This window comes from Mustela lutreola, chromosome 3 (genome assembly GCF_030435805.1).
Source record: "Mustela lutreola isolate mMusLut2 chromosome 3, mMusLut2.pri, whole genome shotgun sequence".
NCBI lineage: Eukaryota > Metazoa > Chordata > Mammalia > Carnivora > Mustelidae > Mustela > Mustela lutreola.
Window position 1 is genome coordinate 133,668,669 of NC_081292.1, and position 27,936 is coordinate 133,696,604.

Sequence of the window (27,936 nt, forward strand, 5' to 3'; positions counted from 1 at the left end):
TCCTCCCCCTCAACAAAGAATTATTGGCCCAAAATATTAGTAATGTCAACATTAGAAACCATAGCTTACATTCTTCAGAGTGCTGCCCTAGGTCTATCTATTTCTTTCTTTGGGTATCTATTAACTGAGGAGTCTGTCTTTTGCTTCTGACTAGAAATTTAGTTGACACCTGCTACTAAAATATTGATGCAATTCCCTCCAGTAAACATTTCATGGAAGGTGCTAGTTGGAGTTCCTGTGAGGTCAGAGAACTGGAACTTAACTATTTCTGTGCCTGCTTGGTAATATGTGTTTAATTGTGTTGTAGGATTTAGTCTGAGACTTACTCTCATTGTAATAGAACACCTGATGTGTTAAGAGATCCTCAGAACATAGACCTGCAGTTTTTACCTCCCTCTCAGCATTAATACTAATTATATTTATCAAAATAGCCTAATAATTGTGCATACCTAATTTTGCTTAGGTTAGTTCCCAAAGGGCAAGATATCGCTTCAACCTTCTGTGACCTTTACTACCCAGGATCTTGAGGAGCCTTTTTTTTTTTTTTTTTTTTTAAGTTAACATGTAATGTATTATTTGCCCCAGGGATACAGGTCTGTGAATCATCAGGTTTACACACTTCACAACTTTGAGGAGATTTTAACATGCTTAAATATTTGTGCATACACTGAGTAGTTCCTATTGAGCTTCTTTTTTGTACCAGACATTGTTATAGTTCCTATGGATGTAATGGTAAGCAAAATAGACATAGTAATTGCTTTCCTGTGGATTATATTAGAAATATGTCTGAGTTCCAATTGGGAACATAGTGAAATTAGCCTTTTGCTAATAGGCAAGTTATTTCCAAAGCAAAATGGAAGAGTGAGGATCCCATGCTATTGTCAATTTTTCCAACATAAATTCTACTCCCAGAACAAAGTTTTCCCTAAATTTTGGTGAAAACCTTTGGTTATAAAATATCTGAGTGGGAGACAAGCCATGAGAGATTCTGGACTCTGGGAACCAAACTGAGGGTGACAGAAGAGAGGGAGGTGAAGGAATACGGTAACTGGGTAATGAGTATTAAGGAGGGCACATGTGATTGTGAGCACTGTTTGTCTTATGCAACTAATGAATCATTGAACACTACATCAAAAACTAATGATGTGCTATATGCTGGCTAATTGAACATAATAATAAAAAAATTTAAAAATATCTGAGCTAATAACTCATAAGTTAGAGAATCTATAGGTAAACGAGCTGGAAATCATTGGTACATGAGATAGAAAATGCAACAAAATATTTAATAAAGTCTCTTGATTCTCCTCTTGCTTCAATTTCACTTCTACAAATCACCATTATAGTGTTTTCAAAGTCCATCACATTAATGCGTACTTCTGTCTCCCCCCCTAGATTTTGAACTATTTCAAGGTGGGAATGGCCCACTTCCAGTACTTAGAGGGAGTTAGGTTTAAAAGGTGAATGAATAAACTGATATCATCACTTATTCCTACATCCAGAAAGGTACATATCATTTGTACTTATGATTTCTACAGATTGTCTAACATTCAGAAGAAATGGATGAGTGTTAGTTGTAGAAATTTCAAATGGAGAAAACAAATAGGCAATATAATGGTTGACCTTGAGAAAGACTAGCTGATTGTTGGGCAAGAGGACTTGCAGGTGTCATTTATTATCTTGATAAGTATGTAATCCTAAATCTGGTATAGTTAACTCTGAGAGTGGATGTGCTAGCCACTGCTGCGATGAATTTCCATTAACCAGACTCATGAGACTAGTGTATTGCATACATAGTTAATAGTTATAGCATACAATATTGTTAGTGTAACAATATTCACAAGTATTGGCATGATCAGAGTATTGACCGTAGGCACATCCATTTGGAATCAGAATTAGAGGACTGAAAGTTAGATGCAAATTTTTTTTAGTCTGATGTATCCATCTTCCTTAAAGGGAGTCATGGGACTGTAGTACTATAAATGTAATTGGTTAGAATGCTTTCTTCCTTGGATGAAGCTTGGCTGGGCACCCCAGTTTCTGCTCTTCCAATTTTCGTTTTTAAGAATTTCATTTCAGAACACTCCTGCTTTTCCATATTCTCTACCAATTTATGATGGAAACTTTCTTTGTTTAAGGATTATTATATTCACTCAGATTGAATTTTATCTTTTTTGCCAGGAATCTCTGCATTCATGCATTATTTATTGACTCTAAATCTCAGTGGAGATTGTCACACTGTAGCTTCTATGAATTATGACATAAACCATAATATCCTCCCTTTTTCTCTCCCTTCTTCATGTCTGCCTTCCTTCATCACCTCCTCCCTCCTCCCTTCCTTCTTTTCTTCATTTCCCTCTTCTTTCTCTTATTTTTGTATTTTTCTTCATGTTTCTCTTCTTATTTATTTATTTATTTTAAAGATTTTATTTATTTATTTGACAGAGATCACAAGTGGGCAGAGGCAGGCAGAGAGAGTGGAGGAAGCAGGCTCCCTGCCGAGCAGAGAGCTGGATGCGGGGCTCGATCTTAGGACCCTGAGATCAAGACCTGAGCCGAAGGCAGAGGCTTAACTGACTGAGCCACCCAGGTGCCCCCATTTTTCTCTTTTAAAAAATAAAGTCTAATCTTGCTAAATTAAAAAAAATTATAATTGTGACTGAAGATCATTTAAATTTACTATATTAAATTGTAACTTAACTTTCGATGAATACTATTGAAAATTTAAATAATGTTATGAACAAAGAATTAAGTTCTAATCTTCCTCTGGTAGGTTTTATAATACTAGATATTTAGATATAACCACTTAGAAAGGATGCAATCCTTTCTAAAACCTAGACAACAGATAATATCATAAAAGGATCCCATGGTTGTTCATTTTTAGGGACTCTGCTGTGATATTTAAATTCATTTCATAAAAGAAAACTAGACAGAAATAAGTGTTTCAGGGAAGGTCAGGTTTCTAGCACTTGAAAGGCTTTCTAAACATTTAGAATGAAAAAAGTAAGAGAAAGAATTTATGGGAAATTAAAACTCCAGGAAGATTTTTTACCTGTGAGAGAAAAATCAATAGACAAGAATTGATTTGAAGTGTGGTACAGTTCAAAGGTAGAGGTCACTGACCCACTTCTCTAGAAGTAAAGGTGGTTCCTTAAAGAACTGGGTGAAATGTTCATCCCTGCTATATTTTTCTCAGAGCTTTCTTTCCCTTGTTTTATGCTGTAGTAAACACAGGATAAGGAAGAAATGAATTCAAACTTACTTACTTGCAAATAGACATATTCTACAAAGCCTTGCGTAAGAATACTAAATAGCAAAGCAACCCTACCATTTTTCATCCTTCAAATTTCAAACTAATTCTACCAAAACCAGATTCTGTTAAAACACAGTCACTGTTTGGTAAAAAATAAAAATAAATAAATAAAATAAATTCTTTCACTATGCTTAGCATTCATTTGACTTTATGTGACTCAGATATTATTCTAAGTCACATCAAGATGTTTTCTCATGCTAAATGTCTTTTTTAGTTGTGTGGTGTATTGAATAAACACCACTTGCCTATTTAATGTTTTTAATTCACACAAAGAACCAAATCTAGTGCTTATGTAATAAATATATTAGACATTCAATTTAAAAAAGTCTTTATGATTTGGAAATTTCCAACTGAATTCTAGACAAATTTAAAGCCTCAAGCCATGGAGAGGGGCAAGTCAGAAGGCTTTGTCTAAACCTGACATGCCATTTATTTGCTTTTTCCTTAGTTTTGTATATAGATGGCAAGTTAACTATGCACTTGCCTTATCTTCTTAAAATTTCTTTTTGAGCATTAATTTAGTACACAGAAAAGTTGATACTCTGATTACAATCACATGCAGTATCTTTAGAATTTAGAGTTATTTGGGGTGCTTGGGTTGTTATTTGGTACAGTCAATTGAGTGTCTTTGCTCAGGTCATGATCTGAGGGTCCTGAATAGAGCCCCATGTCGGGCTCCCTGCAGGGAACCTTCTTCTCCCTCTCCCCCATGCTCATGTTCTCTCTCTTGCTATCTTGCTCTCTCTCAAATAAATAAAATCTATTAAAAAAAAGGAATTTAGGGGCCCCTAGTGGCTCAGTGGGTTAAGCCTCTGCCTTCGGCTTGGGTCATGATCTCAAGGTCCTGGGATCCAGCCCCGCATCAGGCTCTCTCTGTTCAGTGTGGAGCCTGCTTCCCTCCTCTCTCTGTCTCTGCCTCTCTGCCTACTTGTGATCTCTCTCTCTGTCAGATAAGTGGATGAAATCTTTAAAAAAAAAAAAAGGAATTTAGAGTTATTTTTATAATAGTGAAAAATTTAGGATAGCTTTAGCTTAAATTACAGAGATAATTTCACATTTTTTAAAAGATTTTATTTATTTATTTGACAGAGAGAGATCACAAGTAGGCAGAGAGGCAGGTAGAGAGAGAGGGGGAAGCAGGCTCCCCATTGAGCGGAGAGCCTGAATGTGGAGCACGATCCCAGGCCCCTGAGACCATGACCTGAGCTGAAGGCAGAGGCTTAACCCTCTGGGCCACCCAGGTGCTCCAATTTCACATTTTTTAATAGATAGACTGGGAAGATAGATGGTTTGTTTTGTTCCTGATAAAAGAGTAAAGGACTTGGAGCAGTTTTGCGCTGGTGTACATATACTCAAGACTGATTTAAATTGGAAGGACATTTATCTGAAGTTACAAAAGTCAGCCAGTCAGAGTCACTGCCCTGAAGAGCAAGAGCATAGCTCACCCCGTCCTTAGGATAAGGTCAAAACTCCTTTAAATGAAATATAAGACCTCATACGACTTGGTCCTTGCTTACAGTTCTCAATACCTCAGTAATGCTGACCTGCTTTCTCAACTACATGCTTTCACATCATTGTTCTCTTCACCTAGAACACTCTGTCCTTTTTAAAATTTTCACTGAACTAATTTCCATGTATCAGCTTAAGTACCTCTTTCTTTGTGAAAAGCTGGACTCCCCCAACCTTCATCCTGGCCAACTTGGTCAGGTGCCTTAGTAATATTTTCTTTTCTTTTCTTTTTTCTTTTCCTCCCTCCCTCCCTCCCTTTGTCTGTCTGTCTGCCTTCCTTCCTTCCTTCCTTCCTTCCTTCCTTCCTTTCTTTCTTTCTTTTTGGCTGGGTACAGTATACTTTACTGATGGGACATGACAACGTAGGACTCCCGAAGCCCCTCCCATTTTTCAGGAGGTCTGGGGTGGAAATGGTGGAGGTTAGGAGATTCTGTGTTTTGGGGATAAGTTGGAGCAGGCACTCCCCAGCAGCTGAGGGCTTCTCTCTTCCTCTTGCTCTCACTGGGATTGGTGGTCTAAGGGGCTCTTACTCCTTGGAGGCCATATGGACCATTAGGCCCACCATCCAGTTGCTGTAGCCAAATTCATTGTCATACAAGGAAATGAGCTTGACAAAGTGGTCACTGAGAGCAATGCCAGACCTGGCATTGAAGGTGGGAGAGTGGGTGTCACTGTTAACATTGCAGGAGACAACTTGGTCCTCAGTATACCCCAGGATGTATTTGAGGGGGTCCTTTTTGTCTGCTTCACCACCTTCTTCATGTCATTGTATTTGGAAGCTTTGTACAGGTCAGATCCTGTGTGTGTGGCAGGTCAGATCCATTACAGACATGTTGCAGGTGGAGACATGGAAGGCCATGCCAGTGAGCTTCCCATTCAGCTCAGGGATGACCTTGCCTACAGCCTTGGCAGTGCCAAGAAGAAGTAGGGATAATGTTCTGGGCAGCTCCTTGACTGTCATGCCACAGCTTCCCACAACTCTGTCCATGTTCTTCTGGGTGGCAGTGATGGCATGGACAGGGGTTCTGAGTCCTTCCATGATGCCAAAGTTGTCATGGATGACCATGGCCAGAGGATCCAAGCAGTTGGTGGTACAGGAGGAATTGCTGACAGTCTTGAGGGAGCTGTCATACTTCTCATGGTTTATATGTATCAGGAACATGGGGGCATCAGCAGAAGGAACAGAGATGATGACCCTCTTGGCCCCAACCTTCAGATGAGCCCCAGCCTTCTCCATGGTGGTGAAGACTTCAGTGGACTCTATAACATATTCAGCACCAGCATTATCCCCCGTTTGATGTTCATGGGATCTTGCTCCTAGAAGACGGAGATGAACTTTCCATTGTTGACAAGTTTCCTGTTCTCATCCTTGACTATTCTATGGAATTTGCCATGGGTGGAATCATACAGGACCATGTAGCTGAGGTCAATGAGAGGGTCATTGATGGTGACAAGATCTACTTTGCCAGAGTTAAAAGCAGTCCTGGTAACCAGGTGACCAATATGGCCAAACCTATTCACTCTGACCTTCCCATTGTGTCTTGGGGATGCAGCTGTCACAGCACCAGAAGATGCAGCTGTCTGTCGAAAGGGAGGAGCAGAGAAGCAATATTTTGTTCTTTATGCTCCAGTAGCACTTTGTTCCTACCTCTGTGATAATATTTTATTTTATTTTTTAAAGTTTTATTTATTTATTTATTTATTTATTTGACAGACAGAGATCACAGGTAGGCTGACAGTCAGGCAGAGAGAGAGAGGGAAGCAGGCTCCCTGCTGAGCAGAGAGCCCAATACAGGGCTCAATCTCAGGACCCTGGGATCATGACTTGACCTGAAGGCAGAGGCTTTAACCCACTGAGCCACCCAGGCGCCCCGTGTGATAATATTTTATATACTAAATTGTAATTGACAGTTTACTTGTTCATACTTATAACTAGACTCAGGATAGGAGAGGGCAAATACTACATCCGTCTTAACAGTTGTAGTTCAATACTTGACACAAAGCATGCATCTGATAGACTTTTATTGAATGGATCAATGCATAAATAAGTAAATGTTAATGTGAACCAGTGGTTTTCAAATAGGGATGATTGACTTTGCCTACCAGTGAATATCTGGCAGTATCTGGAGACATTTTGATTGATAAGATTTGGGATGAGTGGTGTTAGGAGACCTAGTGGGTATAAGCCAGAGATGCTGCTAAAAATTGTATAGTGCAGGAGGGTTGGTGCCCCCATAACCAAGGGTTATGTGATTCAAAATATCAATAGTGTCAAGACTGAGAAACTCTGGTGTAAATAACACTGTATTTATTTGTAACAGGTTATACTTTCCCCTAAATTATCTTTAGGGGAAAGTAGTGGGAAAAAATGAGTAGCAAAATGTAAATAACTGGGATATTTGGAAGCAGTTCAAAGTGAGGTCCAAGGATAGTGGTTCAGAGCCAAGGTCATGGAGAGCAACGGAAGCCAGTCTTCTGGTGTTACTGGTGTGTAGTGTGTGGTGGATGAGTAAAGGAGGTCAAAATGCTCACGTTTAGATGTGCTCCCCAGTGTATGTATAATTCTCTTCTTATTCCCTCCAGTTATTGCTCTTTTGTGTTACCTTAAGTTCTTTCTACTTTCCATAAAATAATTGCCACTCAGTTGTGGAGTTTATAAAATATATATTGTCTTTAAACATTCTAGATTTTTATACTGAGGAGGAAAACTGAAAGTGAATAGATCATAATTTGTGGGAGAAAGATGCACAGAGAACCTGAAGTGATTTCAACAGAGGGCTAAAGAAAACATTGTCTTTCTGCCTGTCTTCTTAGAAACAGGGACACATTATTTCATACAATCTGTATAGCATCTTTCTTTGATCATGTTTTATTTATTGTTAAGCATAGTTAGACCATTGTTTCTATATATATCTGAAATATATTTAAATTTAAATCAAACTGGCCTTCAAAATCATATACAGTATAAAAAATGGAACCAATTAAGAAATAAGAAAATGTTTGGAGTATTAGGTAAGGACAAATGATATTTAACTGGATCTGTAATTTATGGTCTATCATTCTGATTAATAACCAGATGTACTGTATCTATGGAAACAAAGAGAAAAATGATTTCTGCTTCCAACAAGTGTACGAAGATGAGAAATATTGTGCTTCTTTGAATAATCAGCACAGATGTTGCTCTCCTTGTTAACCTTGTGTTATTATCTATTTTACCATGACAAAAGCTAAGTCATGTGGGTGGAAATCAAAAGGTGTAAGATTAAGAAAATGGATGAATGTTGCCTTAAAGAAAGTTATATGTTATCAACTAATATGGAATTCTGAATTGCTTTTTGAATTAGGAAATAAAAATGTTCAAACTTAAATGGTTTCTAAGTGAATTCTGCAATTTGACTCATGTATATGACCACTATATCTAAGCTTTATAGGCAAATTTTAATGGAAAATTTCTAAGATTAAGAACATTGAAAAATAAAAATTAACCAGGGGCACCTAGGTGGCTCAGTTGGTTAAGCATCTGACTCTTGATTTTGGCTCAAGTCATGATAGTCATGATCATAGGGTCATGAGATCAAGTCCTGTGTTGGGCTCTGTGCTTGGTGTAGAGCCTACTTAAGATTCTCTTTCTGTCTCTTTCTCTGCCTCTCCTCCTCCCCCTTTGCTCTCTTGCCCTCTCCCTCTCTCTTAAAAAAAAAAAAGAATAAAAGTTAACCCAACAGGGAAGAGACTCCTAAACCACATTTCATAAACATAACACACGATTAATTTTTTTAAATTAAATTAAAAAAATTTTTTTACATTTCTTTTCAGTGTAACAGAATTCATTGTTTATGCACCACACCCAGTGCTCCATGCAATATGTGCCCTCCATAAAACCCACCACCAGGCTCCCCAACCTCCCACCCCCCCTCCCTTTCAAAACCCTCAGATTGTTTTTCAGAGTCCATAGTCTCTCACGGTTCATCTCCCCCTCCAATTTCCCTCAACTCCCTTCTCTCCATCTCCCCATGTTATTCGTTATGTTCCACAAATAAGTGAAACCATATGATAATTGACTCTCTCTGCCTGACTTATTTCACTCAGCATAATCTCTTCCAGTCCCATCCATGTTGATACAAAAGTTGGGTATTCATCCTTTCTGATGGAGGCAAAATACTCCAAAGTGTATATGGACCACATCTTCCTTATCCATTCGTCTGTTGAAGGGCATCTTGGTTCTTTCCACTTTTGGTGACTGTGGCCATTGCTGCTATGAGCATTGGGGTACAGATGGCTCTTCTTTTCACTACGTCTGTATCTTTGGGGTAAATACCCCGTAGTGCAATTGCAGGGTCATAGTGAAGCTCTACTTTTAATTTCTTAAGGAATCTCCACACTGTTCTCCAAATTGGCTGTACCAACTTGCATTTTCACCAACAGTGTAAGAAGGCTCCCCTTTCTCCACATCCTCTCCAACACATGTTGTTTCCTGTCTTGCTAATTTTGGCCATTCTAACTGGTGTAAAGTGGTATCTCAATGTGGTTTTAATTTGAATCTCCCTGATGGCTAGTGATGATGAACACTTTTTCATGTGTCTGATAGCCATTTGTATGTCTTCATTGGAGAAGTGTCTGTTCATGACTTCTGCCCATTTTTTGACATGGTTATCTTTTTTGTGTGTGTTGAGTTTAAGAAGTTCTTTATAGATTCTGGATATCAACCTTTTGTCTGTACTGTCATTTGCAAATATCTTCTCCCATTCCGTGGGTTGCCTCTTTGTTTTGTTGACTATTTCCTTTGCTGTGCAGAAGCTTTTGATCTTGATGAAGTCCCAAAAGTTCATTTTCACTTTTGTTTCCTTTGCCTTTGGAGACATATCTTGAAAGAAGTTGCTGTGGCTCATAGAGAAGAGGTTACTGCCTATGTTCTCGGCTATGAATCTGATGGATTGCTGTCTCACATTGAGGTCTTTTATCCATTTTGAGTTTATCTTTGTGTACGGTGTAAGAGAATGGTTGTGTTTCTTTCTTCTATGTATAGCTGCCCAATTTTCCCAGCACCATTTATTGAAGAGACTGTCTTTTTTCCACTGTATATTTTTGCCTGCTTTGTCGAAGATTATTTGACTAGAGTTGAGGGTCCGTATCTGGGCTCTCTACTCTGTTCCACTACACCATTAATTTTAAATGGGATGTCCTATTGGCCATGTTGATATGAATCTGGTTTTCATCAGGATAACTTATTGCTATGTAGCTTGACGAGATTTCTTGGAAGATATCATTACTTCCCAGGTAATTTTCACCAGATATTAAGGATTAAATGGGTTATATATAAGAGTTAGATCTAAAATGCAATTCCTATCACCGTATCCACCTCTTAAGTTAAAAGATTGTTGTATTATCTGTTTAAGTTTAAAAGTTTAGAATCTATTTTCTATAGTTTTTCAAAAAATTAAGTTGAATAGACCTCCCATCTATTTGATTTTGTTTTAAGTATTTTGTATTTTTATAGAACTAACTAAAAGGGCAAAGCCTTTCTCATTTCACCATTCCAAGTAGATTGAATCTGTTCTGTTTGTATAGTTAATGATTGGGCTAAGCTCTCCTCCTTGGCTCAAGAGGGTTTAAGAAACGTGTTCTCCTGGGTGAAAAGAGATGAGAACCAATACTTGGTGCAGCTAGACAGGTGGCTCAACCGGCTCCCTGCTAAAAGGTGGGCTGATACTACAACCACCAACAGGATACTGGCACAAGACTCCCATCCCTCTAGCTGGGCAGGGAGGTGCTGAGGGATGAGTTCACTCTGGAGAAGTCTGACTCCACCCTGGCACACCCTATTGATGTCCTTTTAGATGGTAAGCACTGCATAGCCACCTAACACATCAGTGGCTTAAGAAGGGTAAAAGCTACCGTTTTCCTCTCTAATACACATTTTTTTCACACACAACTCACAATATCCCAGCTAAGAGAGTATTCTTAATTTCTTTTTAAAGACAAGGAAGCAATTTGCCCAAAGTCAAACAGATCATCAGTGGTGAAGCTACAATTCAAATGAAGTCTCTCCAAATCTAACACTGCTGTATTCTCTTTGGCAACTCCTTCTGGCTCCTTGCAAGTTCTCTGAAGTTGCCTTTCTAACTAAAAGAGAAAGTAGCAACAATCAACTTTCCATTCTGGATCACTTAACATCTTTGTTTTCTAATCAGGCAATCACATGTTAAAGGATTTAATGGTACTCAAGAATCTCTTACTTGGAATCTTAATCCAATTCTATTGTTAACGTTGAATCCTAAGCTTTAGATAATTTCAATTTTGGCTTTTTCTGTAGACAAAAATCATCACCATAATCTGTTATCTTATATACGCATTTTGTGGAACACTTCATGGGTGATTTTTAAATGCCTGCTCTGAAACATTGCATGATGAAGGCGAATACCACCACTGATTGGGAACATAGCAGAGCAGGAATACATTACTAGTTTTTGATGTCATTAATGTCAAATTAAAATTGCAAGTTAAATAGGCAAAGAAGACTTTTCCTCAAGACTATGGTAATAAGGAAAAGAGTTTGAATTCAACTTCAATGAAACAGAAGGCTTGAGAATTTGTAAGAACTGGGATGGGGGCAGAAATCATATACCCACTGTATCTGTTAACTGGCCTAATCCAACGAAAAAGTAAACTTTCTCATATCTTCAAGACAGGAGGAAGTTTTACAACTTGGAGCAAGGCATCCCTTAAAGTTAGTTTCCAATTTTTCCACAGAGACTGGGAGACAGGAATGCTATCTTCCCTGACGAACACATCTGCATTATTACAAGCTATTCCTCTGCCAAGATGGCATCTTCTCATTTCTTTTGTCCATGTATTCAACTCATTCTTGATCATTCCTCAGTGTTCCAGACCCCTGCAAACTTTCCTATTTCTGTAGTACTTTCAATGTTATTTGAAAATTTCACTTTTACTATGTTATTATTTGGTGCTGCATCTGTCCCCTTTGTTAGACATGAGTTCTTTGGAGGCAGGAACTATATATTAATGACCAACTATATCTTACGTGGTAAAAAGCATGTAGCAGGCACTCAGTAGCTTTTCTCTAAATGATATAGACTAATTTTCATATCATTTTTAAGAGAATACTCACATTTTCATGCCAACTGACATAACTTTGAAGATTCCTGCCTAGTTCTTTGTTTTATATTTTTGATTTTTAAAAAGTCCATCTAACTAGACAATTGGATCCTTGCCACTAGGAAAGCCTGCAGATTAAAATCTTGGGGTGTGAACTTTGGGTTTGAGTGGTAGGAACAATCGGGTAATTTGCTTTATTTACTATTAGGCTAAACAACTTAAAACTATTACATAAAAAACCTATTTTCTTTGATACATCATTCAATATTTCCTCATTGTCATTTCTGGTTTTACCTGGAGCAATTGAAGAGCTTGCTTTAAAATTATAGTTAGAAAATTTTAAGTACTGAGGGTTAGGATGTCAACATACATTTTTGAGTAACACAATTTAATCCATGAGGGATTTGGGGAGATATAGTGAAGCAATAAAATCATATTGCTTATAGTCAGCCATTAATGAAATAAAGTGCTGATGGCATCAGTAGGAATAAAAAGGTTTGCCAGACATTTCCTCATTACTTGCTCTTCTCATGGAATTAATGCCCAAAGTCATCTTCTTTTTATCTGAATTATACATTTATATCAATTTATTATAAAAATTTATATGAAAGTAATTAAAAACTCTTTCCAAATTTTAAAAAATTTCATTTGAATTCCACAGAGTTAACATTACAGTGTTATATTACTTTCAGGTATACAATATAGTGATTCAACAATTCTATGTATTACTCAGGGATTGTCATGAAAAGTGTATTCATAATCCCCTTTATCTTTTCCACCCATCCCCCAACCACCCTCCCTCTGGTAACCACTGGTTTGTTCTTTATAGTTAAGCATCTGTTTTTTTGTTTGCTTCTTTATCTTGGTTCATTTGTTTTGTTTTTTAAATTCCACATGAGTGAAATAATATCATATTTGTCTTTCTCTATTTCACTTAGCTTGATACCCTTTAAATTTATCCATGTTGCTGTAAACAGCAAGATTTTTTTTTTTATGGCTGAGCAATAGTCCAATGAATATATATCACTTCTTTTCATCTATTGATAGAAATCTGGATTACTCCCATAAGTTGGCTGTTGTAAATAATGTTGCTATAGCTATAAGAGTACATATATCTTTTCGAATTAATGTTTCATATTCTTTGGTAAGTACTTAGTAGTGTGACTACTGGATCATGTGGAAATTCTATTTTTAAATTTTGAGGAACCTCCCTATTTTCCACAATGTCTGTACCAGTTTGCATTCCCACCAACAGAGCATGAGGATTCCTTTCTCTCCACATCCTCACCAACACTTGTTTCTTGTGTTTTTTACTTTAGCCATTCTGACTGATGTGAGGTGATATCTCATCATGGTTTTGATTTGCATTTCTTTGATGATGAGTGATTTTTTTAATTGCTGATGTAATTGAAATGTTCAAGTCCCCTACTATTAGTGTATTACTATCAGTTACTTCTGTTGTGTTGCTAATAGCTCCTTCATATATTTGGATGCAGGTTAAGTGTCTAAATATTTACAACTGTTATATATTCTTGTTGGATTGTTCTCTCTCTCTCTCTTTTTCTTAAGATTTTATTTATTTATTTGGCAGACAGAGATCACAAGTAGGTAGAGAGGCAGGCAGAGAGAGAGGGGAAAGCAGGCTCCCTGCTGAGCAGAGAGCCCAATGCAGGACTCGATCCCAGGACCCCGGGATCATGACCCGAGCTGAAGGCAGAGGCCTCAACCCACGGAGCCACCCAGGCACCCCTGGGTTGTTCTCTTTATGACTATGTAGTATGCTTCTTTGTCTCATTATAGTCTTTGTTTTAAAGTTTATTTCGTCTGATATAAGTATTTCTATTCCAGCTTTCTTTTCACTTCTGTTTACATTATAAATGTTTTTCCATCCTTTCACTTTCAGTCTGCATGTGTCATTAGGTTGGAATCTTTTAGAGATAGTATATAGATAGGTCTTGTTTTTTTATTCTTTATGTCATCCCATGTCTTTTGGTTGGAGCATTTAGTCCAATTACATTCAAAGTAATTATTGATAGGTATGTATTTATTGCCATTTTGTTACTTATCTTGTGATTGTTTTTGAGTTCTTCTTTATTCCTTGCTTCTCTTGCTCTCATCCCTCATAGTTTGCTGGCTTTCTTTAGTGATATACTTGGATTCCTTTTGTTTATTTTTTGCATCTCTATTACCTGTTTTCTGATTTGTGGTTACCACTGGTTTATATACAACATCTTGTGCATACAACAGTCTATATTAATTGATGGTTAGGGCTAAACTTTGCATCCATTACTTATTCCTCTCCCCATATTTTACATCCTTTTGTAAATACCTTGACTGATTTTTGTAGATATACTTAATGTTACTGTTTTTGTTCTTTTTACTTTTTTTACTCCCAATTATGGTCTTTCCTTTCCACTCAGAGTCCCTTTTAACATTTCTTATAGGGCTGGTTTAGTGGTCATGAATTTCTGTAACTTTTGTTTGTTTGGGGACACTCTATTTCACTTTTTATTCTGAATGATAGTTTTACTGGATAGAGTATTCTTTGTTGCAGGTTATTTTTCTTTCAGCACTTTGAATATATCATGCCAGTGCATTCTGGTTTCTGCTAAAAAATCAGCTAATAGCCTTATGGGGTTTCCCTTGTATGTATTTTCTCTTACTGCTTTTACAATTCTCAATCACTACTTCTTGCCATTTGAATTACTATTTGTCTTGGTATGGACCTCCTTGGGTTGATTTTATTGGGTGCTCTCTGTGCCTTCTAGATCTAGATTTCCGTGTACATCCCAAGATTCAGGAGATTTTCAGCTATTTTTTTTTTTTCAATAAATGTTCTGCCCACTTTTCTCTCTCCTCCACTTCTGGGATCCTTATAATGCAAATGTAAGTATGCTTGATGGTGTTGCTGAAGTTCCCTTGTTCCTTTAATCTATTTTCATTTATTGTTTTTTTTCTCTCTCCTGTTCAGCTTGATTATTTTCCATTATTTTCTCTTCCAGGTTGCTAATCCATTCTTCTGCTTCTTTTAGTCTATAATTTATTTCCTCTGTGTATTACTAACTTCAGTTATTGAGTTATTCAGCTTGATTAATTATTTTTTATATTTTATGTCTCTTTGTTAAGGGTCTCAGTGAAGTCTTTCATAGTTCTCTTGCTGTGATTTTGTCCTGTTATTTCAGTTGGGACATATTCCTCTACCTCCTCATTTTGTCTCTCTGTGAATGTTTATATAAGTTAAGAAACTCAGGTATGTCTCCTTCTCTTGAAAGCTCTGGCCTTATGAGGAAGAAGTTCTGTAGTGCCCTGCACAGTGCAATGTTACCTGTTCACCAGAGATTGGTGTTTCATGAGTGTGTCCTATATGTGTTGTATGTGCCCTACTGTTGTGGTTCAGGTGTTTTTGCCTTCAGACCAGTTGTCTGAAATGGCTCTCTTTGTTTCTTGTGGGCAGGGTTTTGTCCCTGTGCTGTTACTGGGCCAGTATGGTACTGCCTTGGGCTTGAGTTGAGTCAGACCAGGCATTTGCCATAGATGCAGTAGCACCAAACTTCAGGTGCTTTCCTGGTGTTGTCCTTTGAGAAGCTTTCATTGGTGGGCAAGACCCACAGTCAGACTAGATGTCTGTCCCAACCCACTGCTGGGTCTGCAATCAGACTGGAATGTGTGGTTATCTTCCCTTCTCCCTGGGTCAAGAGTCACTTTGGAGTGATGTTGGCCCCTGTTGACACTGCCAGGCTTGTGGCACTGTTTTGGAAGAGCTTCAGCCAAGGACATATCAAGGGGGCTGTAGGAGTCTGTAGGAAACACACGGCAAGACATATTGTGCCAGCAAGGTTCACAGGAGGGGACCTGCAGCCACCTGAGAAAATCCTAGGTGAGGGCTGCTGGATTGGAGGGAGTAGGTCCCTAGAAGAATGTATGGTTGGAGGCACACAATTAGGAAGCTAAGTAGAGAGTGTAGGTACTGCACTAGTTTCTGCAGGTGTCTGGGTATGTTGGCTGGGAAGCAGAGACAAGAAATAGCACCTGACATCTCTTTTGTTCTTGGAGAAGTCTCCCAAGTAATTCTGTCCCTCCAGCACATGCTCTGAGATTAGTAAATACATCTCCTTCCCATATACCCCAAATATTTTTCAAATTGCTGCTTCTATGCTTTATCTCAGTAGGGCTATTTGTTATGCTGCCTCCTTAAGAGCAGGGACTTGATTTTCTCTCACTCTCCTAGCTGTCCCAGAACTGAGTCTGCTGATTTGTTAAAGTTTTAGGTGTTAATACCCACTGATTACAAAAACTAACCAACTTAGGCCTTTCTGGTTTTTAAAGCCAAATGTTATGGGGATTCATCTTCCCCATGCCTAGGATACCTGGTTTAGGGGGTTGTTTCTTTCTTTTCTTTGTGCCCACCATGTCCTTCCTTTCTGTAGACAGTTGTATGTGTCAGTTTGGCTTTAGACGATGTCTCCGCCCTTCCTACCCTCTCCAGTGTGGCTCTTCTCTACATTTAGCTGTGGAGAGTTTGTTCTGCCTGTTTTGGAGTCATTTTTCCTAGATTGTTTACACTGATGTGGAGATTATCTAGTGGTAACAGTGGGACAAGGTGAGCTTAGGATCTTTCTACTCTGTCATCTTCCCAAGAAGTCTCTCATCTCAACTTTTTTGAATATACCATATGCTTGTATCCAGGTATGAAAGGAAACAGTCATCCTTTTCTTCTCACATTTGCTCTCCTTTCAGACTTAGGCCAGAATGACATTCTAAGTAACTATATACACTGACAGTCCTTACCTGACCTCCATGCTACTACTAACTATGTCACTTAAGGGACAATTAAAAATGTTTGTGATCCTTTGCAGAGGCATTTTCATTAGCTAAGTTACTGACTAATTTTTAGAAGTTTGTCTCCTTACTTCACTAAGATTTTTTTTTTTTTTCACTAAGCTCTCCTGGAGGGCAGTAACTCAATCCTATAGCAATGTGCCTAACTCATTTACTGAAAATTCATTATGTGTCTGGCACTATTCTAAGGGAATTCTATCTCATTTTACAGATGAGCCAATGAAAAAGCATTTATTAAATCCATAGTAGGATGCTTATTTTAATATACATTAGGTTCCCTGTTTCCCTCTTATATGCCAATCAAGTTAGGATTAAGTGTCCATGATCTCACAAAACAGTTTTCAGGTTATTTAGTTCATTCAAAGTAAACAAACAAATAAATAAAAATATTAAAATTTAAAAATTCCCTTTTTGTGATTAACTTTTAGGAAAAGGAAAGTGAATTAATTCCATTGCCTAGAATTTGATCTTAGTAATTGTACTTTGAGGTCTGAACAGAATTTTATGTTTCATTTTGTTTTTTATTATATACAACATTACAAAGTAGTACTTTGTTGATGCAAAAAATGGTAATAGGAGAGTTAAAGACACTGATCATATTTCCTTCAACTCTTCCTCCAGTCCTAAAATAACCCATGTTAACATGCCACTGTCTACACTTCCTTTCTGAGCTCACAATAAAAATAAATACAAATATATAATGTATAATATATATACAAATATATAATGTATATATTGTATTTGTATATATAATGTAAAATATATACAAATATATAATGTATATATAAAAATATATACATTTGCATAATTTGCTGTTTTCCCTGAAAAGAAATATCATTTCTTTAATTATATACATAAAGATCTAATTTATTTTTAAAATTGCAGCATAATTTCTATTGCATAAATGCACAGATCAAGTGTTCCTTTATTGATGAGCATTAAGATTGTTTACAACCCCCCTGGTTTCTTTGTTGTAAATAATAAGCTTATGAAAAGTAAGCCTGCTGGTCAAAGTTCATGTATATTTTAAAATAGATCTTGTCAGATTCCAATATGCAAACTACACTCATTTAAACCTGTAAATGTAGACTTTTCTTTTTGAAATCAGACAGTATTGTCTTTTTGATATGTTGGAAGTGTTTAAGTCTCCTATAATCAGAATAAAATCATAAGAAGCTCAGATAAGCTTGACAGATATACAGACTATAAAAGAGGATCCTTAAACTTGCTTTCTCTTTTATTCCAAAGAACGGGCAGGGGTTCAGAAGAAAATCGATCCAGGTTATGCTTTGTTATGAGGGATTCATGACTTAGGTTAGCTTATGATCTTAGGCTCCTTCTAGATGGTTCAGAAAATTAGGCAAAAAAAAAAAAAAAAAGTTTTTTTCTTTTTTATGGTCTCTGTGCAAGATACTTTTATTTTAATTAAATTATTCCTCATTCTTATTTACTGAGAAGGTGAACATCAAACTCTCTAGCAATTCTGTAGATTGTTGAGTGTAATTTTGAGACTATCTTACACAATGGACCTGTTGTCATATTCAGACAATCCCTATCATAACGTTTGACCCCTTCAAGTCTTGTCTTAGTTATTCCACAAAATGACAGTACGCCAGACAATATGACTATTTATCTTTTACTGATTCTAAGTACTTCCATGTCAAAGATAATACATGAGACATTTGGCTGTCCAAGCTCTACATTTGGGGAAGAGAGTCTCTTAATTTAACCAGACTCTATGTTAACTGACAAATCTGCACATTCAGGATGGGACAGAAAGTTTATTCTAATTAATTCTTAATTTTGTAACAACATAAATAACAGAACTCTTATTGCAGAATGGTGACACACAGAACTGAAGCTGAAACTCAGCTTCACCTTGTAGGAGTTGGTAGACTTGGCCAAGTTATTTGTTTCCCCCAAGATTTAGTTTATTCATGTATAAAATTTGGCTATAATACCAATCTTTCAGAGTGATATGAAAAATAAATCAGGTTGCAAAAAAAGAAAAGATAAACTATATCAAAATTAAAAACTTTAAACTTCATAGTCTATAGTGGGACAAAATAACCCATGGATGGGAGAAAATGTTGCAAATAATATACCTGATAGAAGATTAATAACCAGAATATATACAGAACACTTACAACACAACAATAAGACAGAAAACTCAATTAAAGATGAGAAAAGTACTTGAATAGAGAATTTTTCAAAGATATACAAATTATCAATAGACAGATGAAAAGATGCTCAACAGCACTAATCACTACTGAAATTCAAACCCAAACCACAAAACAACTGATGTCGTCTCATACTCATTAGGATGGCTAGTATAAGAAAAAAAATCCATAGAATAAAAGATGTTGGTAAGAATATGGAAAAATTGGAATCCTTGTGTCTGATTGTGGGAATGTAAAATAGTGTATCTGTTATGAAAAAAAAAGTATGATAGTTCCTCAAAAAATGTAAATTAGAACTCTCATTGGATTCAGTAATTACACTGCTGGATATATATCCAAAAGCAGGATCCTGAAGAGATAATTTGTACACTCATACTTATAGTAGCATTATTCGTAGTTGCCGAAAGGCAAAAATAAGTATCCATCAATGGATGAATAGATAAATAAATAAAATTTGGGACACACACACACACACACATATACACACACACACACACAGGAATATTATTCAGCTTTAAAAAAGAAGGAAATTTTGACCCATGCTACAATGTGGATGAATCTTAAGGATATTTCACTGAGTGAAATTAGTTGGTCACAAAAAGACAAATACTCTTATCATTCCACTTTATGAGTTATCTAGAGTAGTCAAATTCATACAAAAAGTAGAAAGGTGACTGTCAAGGGCTTGGGGAAAGGGAAAGGAAGAAGTTCTTGTTTAATAGGTATAGAGATTCAGTTTTGTTAAATGAAAAGAATTCTGTAGATGGATGGTGGTAATGGCAGCTTAGGAACATGAATGTACTTAATGCCACTGAACTGTACACATAACAATATTTAAGATAGCAAATTTTATATTATGTACATTTTACCACAATTTAAGAAAAGACTTTGTAAAAAGTATTTTACCACAATTTTTAAAAAATGAATAATGTATGTTCAGAAACTGGTATGGTTTCTAGTTACAGTAGGTGATCAGTAAATAGCTATTACTAACAACAGTGTTTATCTCACTGGGTTTCTACTTTTTTCTGGCTTCTTTTATCTGTAATTTATAAAAGACTTTCAAACATACAGAAAAGGTGAAATAGCATAATAGGCACCTGTATATCCTTAACCAGGATTCAATGAAGTTAAATGGGAATGTGTTCCACTTACTTAAATAATACTATGCTAAGTCTGTTTTACAAGAAACTTTTTTGAAATACATTTTTAAAAAATTTTATTTATTTATTTGGCAGAGAGGTTGGGGGGAAGGGAACTCAAGCAAGGGGAGTGGGAGAAGAAGAGGGAGAAGCAGGTTTCCTGCTGACACAGAGCCCAATGTGGTTGACCCCAGGACCCTGGGATCATGACCTGAGCCAAAGGCATAGGCTTAACAACTAAGCCACCCAGATGCCCCTAGAAACATCTCATAAGAAGTGTTCTGAAGCAGTTCAGTGTAAGTATTACAGAATTGGTGTGTCTTCCACTAAACGAAATTAACATTGTGCTGAATGCAAATTTTAATTATCTTATTAGAATCATCTCATAAGATGTGTTCTTAAGCACTTCATTATATGTTTTACAGATGTATATATCTTCTCCTCACTCTAATAATACTATGTATGCATATTTGTATATATGTTTTTGTATCTATTTGATTTATATATTATTAGAATTTATATATAAAATATACTTTTATATATTTTATATAATTTTATACATATTTATACACATATATAATTTTTATATAACTTTATATGCAAAATATATTTTTACTGAACCATTAAAATAACTTGCAGAAATCATCACACTTAACTAAATATTCTAGCATGCATTTCTTAAAAATAAGAACAAACTTCCACATAATTACAATACCATTATAACTAAGAAAATAAATAACTATACCCTAATATCATATATTATTTACTTATATACAAATATCTTTTTTTTTTTAAGATTTTATTTACTTATTTGACAGAGAGAGAGAGATCACAAGTAGGCAGAGAAGCAGACAGAGAGAGAGGGGGAAGCAGGTTCCCTGCTGAGCAGAGAGCCCGATGCGGAGCTTGATCCCAGGACCCTGAGATCGTGACCTGAGCCAAAGAGCAGAGGCTTAACCCACTGAGCCACCCAGGTGCCCCGACTTATATACAAATATCTTAAGGGGTCTCCAAAGTATCTTTCATAGATGATTTTCAAACCAGGATATACTTAAGACTGAAGGACCGTGTTTGGTTGTTATGTCTCTAGAGTCTATTCCTAGTTTAGTCACAACTCTCCATGTTTGTTTTTCCCCAAGACATTGGTTTTTTGAAGAGAAAGCACTGCTTTGAGAAATATCATATATTTTGGATTTAAAAGTAAAGAAGACTTCCTTATGACACAATTCAGTTAGTTTTCCTATGTCCTCTATTTCTATAAAGCTGGAAATTAGGTCTAAAGTCTTGAGGAGATTCAGATGAGATTTTTTAAAAATAACTTTATTGGGATATCTTTGACATATAGAGATTTTATATTTAAGGTGTACAGTTTTATGTTTTGGTATATGTATACACTGTGGAAAGATCATCACAATCAAACTAAACAATATCCATCACCTCTACATAGTTACTATTGTGTGTGTATATGTGTGTGTGTTGAGAAAATTTAAGATCTACCCTCTTAGTAAATTTCAAGTATAGATGAAGCATTTTTGGCAGGAATACCTCACCAGTGTTGACTTTATATTAGTTCCCACAAGGCACATAAGACAGGTTGCCCTTCCAAGAGTTTGCTTAGGAAGCCCTGTGTTGTAAAGGCTGTCATGTAATTGCCAAGCAAACTACGGAATAATGGGTGGGCTGAGCCTGCTCCTGACCACCCTTACCCCAGGAGGCTTTAACATTTTTTGATCTTCGATTAAATCAGTATTTCATTGAGAATTTAAAAATGGCCATGAGTTAGACTTCCTCCAAAAAGGCAAGTTAGATATTTAAAATCTTTTTTTTTTTTTTTTTAATTATCAGTTTTCAGAGTGAAGACTGGATGTAGTTGTCTCCTCCAGTGGTGACATATAAGATTTGTTATTCACTTCTAAAATACCATATGGACTGTATCAATGTTTAGCAATGATTTTATAATGAAGTAAACAATTTCTTAGCAGGTCCTGGGCTAGTATTTTGCTATATTTATCTAAATAATTATCATATGGTTTCACTTATTTGTGGAGCATAACAAAAAGCATAGAGGACATGGGGAGTTAAAGAGAATGGGGTTGGGGTAAATTGGAAGGGGAGGTGAATCATGAGAGACTACGGACTCTGAAAAACAATCTGAGGGGTTTGAAGTGGCGGGGGTGGGTGGGAGGTCGGGGTACCAGGTGGTGAGTATTATAGAGGGCACAGATTGCATGGAGCACTGGGTGTGGTGAAAAAATAATTATACTGTTATGCTGAAAATAAATAAATGAAAAAAAAATTGGGTTACAGTCATTAGGCTTTAAGGTAACAAACCTTCAACGCTGATGAGAAGGAGGCCGGCTGTTTAAATTAAAAGAGGTTTAAACAACCTTCTTCTCTCACCTTTCTCCCTTACCAGATCCCTCCAGAGCTGCATTACTCAAGTGTTTTCTTTGGCCAAGAGAAGAGGAAAGATTATTGGGTGAATCTCTCTCTCACTCTCTTTAGGGGAAGCTCTTTCTTCCCATTTCTTCCATCTTACCTGTTTGTACAAAAAGGCCTTCTTAAAAGCACCTAAATACGCCCGGGAAGACATCTTGCAGACTTACATTCTTTCAACAATAAAGAGTTACCGAGCAGTTGCTGAAAGTCAGGCACAGTGTCAGTTCCTGAATCCATGGACAGATAAAAATAATTGTCTCTGCCTTTTAGGAGCTTATGGTGCATTCTGTAATTATCTTTCCGATAGAAGTCAGATCATGCCTCAGGTATAAGAGAAATGGTGATCTGTGAATGATCATGAGGTCTTACAAAGATGACAATTAGCTTTTCTTAGGAAGTGAACATAGAAAAAGGTCAATTTTAAAAAGGACATTTTCTGGATAATGAGATAAGGTTGAGCTGTTGCTAGGTTGTGGATTTAGATTCCGCTGGCATAAGGGAACTGATTTTCTTCCCAATAATTTGCTTTTACACTGGAGACCTGCAAATTGCTCAAGCTTTGTTGCTACTCTCAGAAATCAATTTTACTGCTGGAATTTAAAACATTTTCTATGATAATATTATTTTAAAAAATATATATTTAAGATATATATTGCATATATGTATTTTTAAAATATTAGTTTTTAAATGTAAGTTTATTGTATAACTCAGTAGTTAGCACATTCTCTTGCTGTAATGTAATACAGAAGTATCACTGCATATTACCTTTGATCCACTAATAAGCAGTTCTCACATTTTACTAGGATTTTCATTTTAACAATGACATAGAGAGAGATTATCCTTCTTATAACTCATGACATTTTCCTTCACAATTCCACATTCACTTTAGATGAAGAAATTGAAATAATAAAAGGCTAAATGAGTCTCCAATATCCCAAAGTTCATAGATGACTATATACCATTTTCTTGAGCTTTTCTTTGTCTCGTTATATCATCTCTTCTACAATTTGATTTGTTGTATAATAATAGTGATATTTGCACTTTTGTTTTCCATTCTCTCCCACTTGGTAAGACTTCCATGGTTTAAATTTTAAAGAAAGACACACAAAATACATGATCCTAAAATTGTGAATTACAAAGTAAAAGTTTCATCCATATTTTTAGCTCTTGCCATTTTCTTTGTAATCAGGAAGAACTGAATGAATGACTTGTGGGCAGCCATTAAATAAAATCCCTGGTCCACTGTCTCAATTTTTATGTAAGTATTTCAACATTACTATTTACTTAAAATGAATAAGTGATCACTTTTATAGCAATTAACACGTGCCAGCTCTCGTTCTAACAATCTTATTAGTACTAGTGTTATAATGTTCTCATCAACTCATTGATGTGAGTATTCTCATTTTATAGATAAATGAAAGCAAAGAGAACTTAAGTAACTTACCCAGTGTTCTACAGTCAGTAAGAGGCTGAGCCTGTGTGCTTTTATCTTTTGCTATTTCCCCACACAGCTTCACATGTCTAATACATGGCTGTCTACACCCTTAAACTCTCCACCATCTGGCCTAATTCAGAAATGAACTTAATAGAGAGTTATGTACTAATGACAGTTTGAAAGATATGCATTGTTCTAATTATTTTATTGCTCTGATTATTATTTTTATTCTTATCATATTCCAAACAATAAGAAAATTAATATTGAATCTTGACTCTCTTTAAAATGACCTTCATTACTGTGTTTGATAACATGGCCCTTACCGATGGGTGCTATAAGAAACAGCCTCATAAACCCATTACTGTATTTAGCATACAAATGCTACTAGAGACATTCTCTACTATATTTCTTAGTCCTGCATTGAAAATCTGCAGTGAATAATTTCTTTTAAAATTTAGCGAAAGGAAATGGACTTGCTTCCACTGAAAAATTATCCCCCTTTCAATGGTAATTTACAATTGTCCATATTTCCCTTTTCATTCACTTTGGTTACCTGGAATAGCATATGTATCTTAGTCAAGGATGTATCGTAGAGTCAAATACTAGCTCAATATTAAAAATTTTAAAACAAATTCTTACAATCTCCTTTTTCCTATTTTGTATTTTGTACATCTCTCCTCTCCTATTTCAGTTCATACTTTCTGTGCTCCAAATTTTATTGACATTTTATCAATGTTTTATGTAAGCAAGTTCAAATCTCTCATGAAATAAGACAGATATAATCTTCTATCCTCCAAGCCCCAAGGATACAAAGAAATAAAGGGCATGATCTCTGATCTCATGAAGCTCAAAAACAGTTGGGAATGTAGCACATACACAGAAACAGATTAGTAATGAGATTGAATTCACTGTAAGTTCCAAGTAGGTAGTATAGATCTAAAATATTATACTATCTGAGTTTTGAATGAGCTCTGGGGAAGCTGGGAAAAGCAGGAAGAAATAGAAACAACGTCGGCCATTGAAGAAGGCCTAGAACTTCAATAAGAGTAGTATGGGAAGGGAATAAGACTTTTTAGGAAAGGCAAGTTTCCTGAAACAAGATATAGAAAGGGGGGGGGGCGCCTGGGTGGCTCAGTGGGTTAAAGCCTCTGCCTTTGGCTCAGGTCATGATCTCACGGTCGGAGATGGAGCCCCACATTGGGCTCTCTGCTCAGCGGGGAGCCTGCTTCCCCCCTCTCTCTCTGCCTGCCTCTGTGCCTACTTGTGATCTCTGACTGTCAAATGAATAAATAAAATCTTAAAAAAAAAGATATAGAAAGGGAAATCTGGTTTATTCAAATGACGATGAACATATAAACATGGCAGAAGATTGTTAGCTGCCTGCTCCAAACTCATTCTCCTACTCCATCTCAATTGATGAACCTTAATTTTATACCAGAGCAACTATATAACCAGATAAAAACTCTTTTCTATCTCCACTTTGAAACCTGTTTCATCTAAGTAATAAGTTGTTGGCAGTGAAATGCAAGCAGATGTGTTGTGTCACTGCATAGGACTTTTGGAAAGTCTCAAAGAGAGGGAGTATGCCTTTCCTACTGCCTGGAAGGTCAAAGGACAGTTGGAGCTCAAGCGAGAATCTTAGACCCTGAGGATTAAGACCACATTCGGGAGTAGAGAGCTGGAAGTAGCCTGGGTCCCTGATGCCTTCCTGCAGCTGCCAGAAAGCCCGAGACTGACCATCCCCAGATTCTTTTATCTGAGACACTAAAGCCTGGTGAGTTTAAAGGGTTATTTTCCAGGTTCCTCTGACTTACAGCTAAAAGCAGTTCCTACTGAATGAAACTGTCTGGCCCAAGTAGAGAATTCATATAAAGCATAGTGAAAAACCATGGGTCAGAGCTGATGTCCAGCAAACAAATATAGGCTCAATTTTATTATTAAATGAAATAAATTTGATTGTATATGAACTCTCAAGCAAAAGTTTCTAAGCTGTAATATTTAGTTAACTTGTATGAACTAATTTTCCGAGTGAAATTATATTTTATACCAGTGACAAATATGGAAATATATACCTAGTCTGTGTTTACTGTTACTATTAAAACACTTTCTGAAAGTACAGAAGGCACACTTAGAATAATCGCCAAATGTATTCAGTTTTGGGCACCTGGGTGGCTCAGTGAGTTTAGTGGTCTACTGTTGATTTTGGCTCAGGTCATGATTTCAGGGTCCTGGGATTGAGGTCTGTGTCAGGCTCTGAGCTCAGTGGGGAGTCGGCTTGAGGATTCTCTCCTCCCTCTCCTTTACCCCTCCACCTGCTTGTGTGAGTGCTCTCTCTCTCTCTCTCTTTCTCTCAAATAAATAAATACATCTTTTTAAAGAAATATATTCAGTATTAGTATCAGCTAAAGAAATCAGTAATATGAGTTCAATAAAAAACATTTTCTTTAAGTTAATAAATATAACTTCAGTTTAGTAACTCACTATTAAATGATAGAGTAAAAATAGTATTAAATCCTGGGGCACCTGGGTGGCTCAGTTGGTTAAACATCTGACTTGGGCTCAGGTCATGATACCAGGGTCTTAGGACTGAGCCCTGAGTTGGGCTCCCTGCTCAACAGGGAGTCTACTTCTCCCTCTCCCACTGCCCCTTGACCCTGCTTGTGTTTTTTCTCTCTCAAATAAATAAATAAAATCTTTTAAAAAATAGCATTACATCTTAAATTGAAAATCTAACTAAAAATAATTATATACTGCTGTACTAAAAGTTGTTTACAAAAGATAAGCATTACAAAAATTTGTTATATATAAGGTACTGAAAATTAATAAGAAAAATTAAGTTTTCTTTCAAACCAAGAATGTAAACCACACTTAGATAAATATTATTTTTTTCATTTTCCAACTTTGCAAGCTGAGATTTATAATTAGTGTCTTAAAACATTTTTTTCTGGTCTCTGCATGCTTCAAACTGGTGTAAATTAAAGAATCGTTCTATTTGCTTAAGAATTCTATTAAAACAATTTTTACTGTGAAATGCAGAAGATGAGAAAATACACGCTTTTGAAATCTCCCAATTTGGTGTGTCCCATGTTTAAATGAGTAAAGATTTTATTTTTCACAACTATTTGACCCTCACTTTGAAAGGCAAGTGTGTCACCTTCCAGGTTTCTTATGTAGGCACCACAGAAGTATATGGATAGTACTCCTGCTGTAAAATTCCTTCCCCTTCTGGAAAATTGCCGTAGAGCATCAGATCACCAGCTGGCAAAGATAACAGGAGCAAATACGTATTAGGTGCCAAGAAAATGATATTTCTTAATCATCTGATTGGATGATACCAATTGGAAAACCAAATCTTTTGTAGTAACCAAGTAAATTTCTTACTGATTTCCTTATTTATTTATTTATTTAGAGAGGGAGAGAGCAAGTGCGCTTGTGCTAATAAGCAGAGGAGGACAGGGGGCGAGGGAGAGAGAAAATCTCAAGCACTGCAAAGCTGGAACTCAGGCACAGTCACACTATCCTGAGATCATGACCTGAGCCAAAATCAAGAGTTACATGCTTACCCAATTGAACCATTCAGGCACCCTCTCATTTCCTAACCCTTGACTTCTCATGGTAATGTTGCAGCAAATTATTATGAAATGGCATCAGTGAGAGTGATTCAGAATATCATGTAGCTAAATTTGGTTATGGCAGAAAAGAATGTTTCTGCATTTAAGAGAATAACTAATTACTAATTAATTAATAATGCTAGACTCTTCTGGGGCTTCTAGCACTTCAAATTATTCATTCCAAACTATGATTATGTAAGAAGCAGAATTTATAAGGTTATTACGGATTATCTCTAAATTGCAAAGCAAAAATAAATGCTGAGTCAAATCTAGGTACTTACAAAAATAAATACAAAAATTTGATTGCTTGAACTTGTTATGCAAAGGTCAAGTTTATAAAATATATTTACATAGCAGT

General features: G+C 36.3%; 1 pseudogene; it reads right to left on the bottom strand.

Moving 5' to 3' along the window:
• Positions 1–5,345: 5,345 nt before the first annotated feature.
• On the bottom strand, positions 5,346–22,686 carry LOC131827922 (glyceraldehyde-3-phosphate dehydrogenase-like; annotated as a pseudogene).
• Positions 22,687–27,936: the final 5,250 nt, after the last annotated feature.